This window comes from Garra rufa, chromosome 4, assembly GCF_049309525.1.
Source record: "Garra rufa chromosome 4, GarRuf1.0, whole genome shotgun sequence".
Classification (NCBI taxonomy): domain Eukaryota; kingdom Metazoa; phylum Chordata; class Actinopteri; order Cypriniformes; family Cyprinidae; genus Garra; species Garra rufa.
Genome location: NC_133364.1, coordinates 49682047 through 49688046, shown reverse-complemented (window position 1 = coordinate 49688046; position 6000 = coordinate 49682047).

Sequence of the window (6000 nt, the reverse complement as noted above, 5' to 3'; positions counted from 1 at the left end):
CACACACACACACACACACACACACACACACACACACTTTATATAACAATAAAGCGATTGTTGAGGCAAAAAAGTACATCGCTGCTTAAGTTACAACGTTCGTCATTCACGGAATAAAATGCCAACCCCGCACAGCGACATATCAAATATTGCATTAAACAGTGAAATCAGTGTGCTCTAAAACAGTGGTTCTCAATCCTGATCCTGGGGGACCCCTGCTCTGCACATTTTGCATGTCTCCCGTATTTAACACACCTGATTGAGATCAGCTCATTAGAAGAGAGATCCATGAACTGAACTAACAAGCTGAAGATCTCAATCAGGTGTGTTAAATAAGAGAGACATGCAAAATGTGCAGAGCAGGGGTCCCCCAGGACCAGGATTGAGAACCACTGCTCTAAAACACAACTTATTAAAAATAAAGGTAAATAATTATATAATCATATTATTAATTTACCTTATAATCCTGCTTGCTGCGAGGTGCGTGACGCCTGGCGAGGAGACGAGTGAAGAATCCAGAATGTTCGATGAAGTGAAAAAAATAAACAAACCGGTTGGGTCAAAATAACCCAACCCAGGTGTTCATAGTGAAAGAACCCCTTATAGTCCATTTGACCCAGCATGATCAACCCAACTGTGTGTTTACAGTGCCTCAAACAACCCAGAATTTTGACCCAGCACAATTAACCCAGCAATGTGTTTACAAAAATAACCCAGCACTTTTTAGAGTGTACATTCCCCACAAATGTAATTTACTAGCAACAGGACAGGTCACCACTTCCCTGGAGTTCAGGACAAAACCTGATGAAAGAGCTGCTGGAGGAGTATGGCACAACCCAGAGCCATACAGAGAGAGAGTTGCGACAACTCCGTTGACGCCACTGGACCATTTTTTTACAGCAGTGGCGGATAGTGGAGATGCTCAATAGTACCCGGAAGTTCGCGCTAATAATATCAGCGCTGTAGAGATGCAGCAGAAGAGATCGCTGTGATCAACTTTTAAACGGTAAGACATTTACAAAACAAAACTGTACACCACTGATCATCAACTGGCGGCCCGCTAAGCCGTTCAATCCGGCCCGCGACTGGATTCCAAAATTGTGAGGATCAAAAAGAAAATAGTGGTCCACACTATTAAAGCAACTAAAAATAACAACAGACTCAGACAGACTATGCGGTGTTAAGTATTTATTGTTTCAAACTGGTTTAAAAAAAAAAAACGAACGCATAACTTTTCCTCATGCCCTTACTTAACATTTGTTTTTTTTTGTTTTTTTTCTAAGTCTCAACAACATGCTTGAAACTAGCAGACTCCTCGGGACTAAAAAAAAAAGGAGGAAAAACAATCTGGCACAACTTAAAATAGCATGGTACATAAATAACCTGGTACCAGAACAAAACAGGCAACAAATAATGTTCGCACATCAAATGAAATGTTAAGTGGGCTTGAATTCAAATCACAATGCTGAAACGGGCTACTCACAGTGCTTAATCAATGGCTAAAGTTACATTTCCTCTCTGACACCATCTTTTTCACATCAGGCTTGGCCGCTGTCAGACTTATGCGCAAACAGTCCTCCAAAGACTGGGTTGACAGTCGGTCCAGTTGAAAGTGGAACCGAACATGGTGAGCACATACATAGCCAGCGTTTTCAATGTGTCATATGTCTCGGGACAAGATAGCCAAAATGCGCCCAGGCTTTCAGCACCACGGAGAGCCGCCTTCATGTCACCTGCAGCCTGAATTTCAGCCAGCTGGCTCTGAATGGCCGCCTAGTCTAATGGCAGCATTTTCACTGCGTTTGTGGAGAATTCTGCGCTTGGGCTGATGGTGAATGGGTCACCCACAAATCCAATGACATCCCTGGAAATGAAAAAGTCATTGAATCTAGCAGAAAAGTTGTCTTTTAATTGTGTGATGAATGTCTTCATCTTGTCTGTTACGTTGCCTTCTCCCACCGTCTTCAGTGTGTTGAAGTGCAGCAGCCTCCCTGACAACAAATCTGCGTGGAACAGATCGAGTTTGTTCCCAAAGGCATCAAGTTTTTCCACCAAATCCACCACAGATTTTCCTTTTCCTTGCATCTGGAGATTAAGTGTATTCAAATGGGAGAAGATGTCTGTTAAAAATGAAACGTTGCACACGTAATATGTGTCTTGCATGATGCGGAGATGGTCAGCTGCCGCTTTGGATTTACTTTGTTTTAAAAAATTTCAACAGTTCAACAAAGCACTCCAGTGCTTTGCCCTTACTAAGCCAGCGCACGTCATTGTGGAGTAACAGGTCATCATGAGAAGCCTGGGATTCAAGCACAAATTCGCGGAACAGGCGGTGCTGCGTGCTTGAAGTTCCTCTGATGTGGTTGATAATTTTCATCGTTTTCTCCATCACCTCTTTGAGCTCTCCACTTAGCTTTGCGTACAGCACGCTCTGATGAATGATACAGTGGAGTGCGTTAGTTTTAGGAGCAACAGTCTTTATTCTGCTCACCAGACCTTTGTTTTTTCCAATCATGGCAGGTGCACCATCTGTCACTGTCAGGTTGATTTTATCCAGGGGCAATCCATGGCTTTTAAAAAAATCCTCCAGTTTTCCAAAGATGATGGCAGCAGTGGTGTTGTCCTCCAGCGGAAGCAATGCCAGCAGCTCTTCTCGGAAATCTTTGCCATCAAAGTATCTGACAAAAACGCACAACTGTGAGATATCGGTGTTGTCAGTGGACTCATCAATAGCTAGCGAAAAGTATTTGGCTTCCTTAACCCCGTCAATGACAGCTTTCTGCACTTGCTCTGCCAAAACGTGCACACGACGTGCATTAGTTGAGGCAGATAGAGGTACTTGTTTGACAGATGCAATAATTCTGTCCATTGATTTGTCGGGGGCAAGTTCCTCCAGAACGGTGATCATGCACTCCTTTAAAACCTCACTTTCCATGAAAGGCCGGTTATGTCTGCAAAGCACCCAAGCAGCTTGCAGGGATGCACACGTCACTCTCTCTTGATCAGTTAAAGTTCAATTAATAATGCCACTTGCACGGGAGTAGGCAGATTTCAATGTGGCGATTTTTCTCTGACGGGCCTCTGACTGCTCAGGATATGAAACCTTGAAATTAGAATGTTTTGTGTTGTGGTGACGGCACAGATTGTACTCTTTTGCAACAGTTTCGCTGCAATTTAGGCATACTGGTGACGCATTTCGGAAGGTCGGCATGATAAATGCGTACTTTTCAGTCCAGTCATCATTGAAGGACCTGTTTTCTACATCAACTTTGCGTTTCATGGTCTTTGAGAGTGCCATTTTACCTCTGTTAAGAGACCCTTTCTTGTCACTTCCTCCGTGTTTGTTTTTCAAGTGCTCTATAAATAAAGTTGACTTAGCCTAATTGAGTTGAGGCAAAATATCTATCACTCCTAGTGGTTGACTGTGGTATAGGTGATGGGAGCCTGAATCAAATGCCTTTAGTTTTGTAATGAAATGGAAAAAGTACAAACATTAAACATAATGTTAAGCCAAAATTAGATTTTTATTTGATTTTCTTCTTGGGGGTCCGGCCCCAAAACTATATTTGCCCTCTGACAAATATAGTTGATGACCCCTGCTGTATACTATCAGCACAGCTAATCAATTTAACTTGTGCATTAAAACAGATTTTTATTACATTATTTCTCATTTAATTAGTAGATTTACGGGATTGTTATGCATTCTGTTCGTGCAGTTTCATCCATCATACTTAATAGTTCTGGATTTATTGCATTGAATGCTGATTGACCTAAGTGAGAATGAAAATTTTAAAACCGGCGAGCTATTTTGGTTTCAGAATCATGCTAGGCTATATATATATATATATATATATATATATATATATATATATATATATATATATATATATATACTACAGTGTGAAGGATCAGTGATGCCACAGGACTGAATTGTGATGAAGCATCACTAAACCATTTCTCCTGTTATTCTCCTTCTCTATCCTGCTTTCAGAACAAGAACCACCTGAAGTAAAACGGTGCCAGCTCTAAATCTAAATCGATTTCTGTAAATATATGCATAACAAAACTCAACATACATAAAATATATGATTTAATGTGTCAAAATGTTTTAAGTTTTTTCAATTTGAATATACTACAAATATATTTTTACATATTAAAAATTGAGGGGTGCACAAGAATCAAAAACATTAACCAAGATTCATTTTCACTTAATCTTTATTTGGAATTAATTTTAAAAAGACGACAAACTTAACACTTACAATAAGATTACTAAAACGACAATAAACATTAAGATGTGATTGCACTTGATTAACATACAAACTGTAAGAACACACGCACATATAGAAATAATTATATTTATATACAGAGGCTGAATTACTTGGCAAAAGACCACGATGTCGTTTATCAAGCAAACACGGACTTTTACCATGGTAACTTTAGCCTTAAATATGTTAACAAGGCAGGTACGGATCGCTAACCACATTAATCCTCAAATATAAGCGTTTTTTATCTTTTAAAACCAACACTATTACAACTACACATATATATACTACGTATACATGTATACATTATTTAATAAATAATGTCAATAAATTATTTTTTGTCAACTAAATACCAAAAATCGCTGTTCTGTCCCTCTAACTCAATGTATTCCAATTGCCCGCTATTAACTTCCTGGAACTATTTGAGGGCTGCGTGAATCACAGTGACCACCCAAAGTGTGCCGGTCTTCTTTGGACACTCCTCTGAGGTTATCAGCGAGGCATTTTCCTGCTGAAGTCCCACAGACCACCGCCCAAGGCAACAGGACCAGGCGGCACTGCAAGGTCTGCCTCTCCAGCTCTCGGAAGGTAAAAGAGAGGAGGCTCACAAAGTACATGTGTGTGCCATGCAACACTCCGTTATGTGCCACTCCATGTTTTGAGGAGTACCACACTCTAAAAAATTACTGAAAAACAAAAACAACAGCAAAACAGAAAAACAAATTAATATCAGTTTTAATAATACATGTAAATGATTATAATTCTTAATTTTTTAACAATTGAATGTATTTATATTAGTCATTCTTGTACAAATATATGCACTGATATTGTTTTTACTACATTTGTAAATAATGTTTAATTTATCAATCATTCTAACTACACTTACATTTAGTTTACAACAAATTGAATACTTATGTCAATTAGTTTTTTTAAATACAAACTGTTTTCTTCTTATGTTTATAGTTTACACATGAATAAAAATGGTCACAATTTCATGCATTGTGCGTTTCTCTTTTCAGTATTTGTAATACATATTAATAAAATATATTATGCTTATTATTAACAAAGCAAAGCAACCCCATAGCGTATATTTGTCATCGTACACTCTTTCCCTTTATGTGGACGCGTTTGAGAAGCTAATGGTGAATAGCTAAAATAACTTGTATTATGCTTCATGCTTCAGGTTGGGGGGGGGGGGGGGAGCACCACTTTACATGTGGAATGAGAATAAATTCAATATATCCATAAGTCTTTAGGGATATACGAGGAAAACAGTGGACTTCTGACACCAGCCGTACTCCCGCTCACCTGAAGCCTTTATGTTAAGACACGTGAGGAAACAGCCTCTACGTGAAGGTTATAAAACCTGGCGAAGGTATTCGATGTCGCCCAGCCCGCAGCTCTACAGATATCTGCTAGTGACGCGCCATGAGCCAACGCATAGGATGAGGCAACACTCCGTGTGGAGTGGGCACGAACACCTAAGGGGCATGACAGTCCCTGATACAAGTATGACAGGGAGATGGCATCTACCACCCAGTGAGCCAACCTCTGTTTGGAGACAGCATTTCCTGTCTGCTGACCTCCGAAGCAAATAAAGAGCTACTTGGTGCGTCTGAAGTGCCCAGTGCGGTCTACATATATGCATAAAGCACGGACTGGAAACAACATCGCAGAAGCTGGGTCTGCCTCCTCCAGGGGCAGAGCTTGCAGGTTCACCATCTGATCACGGAAAGGT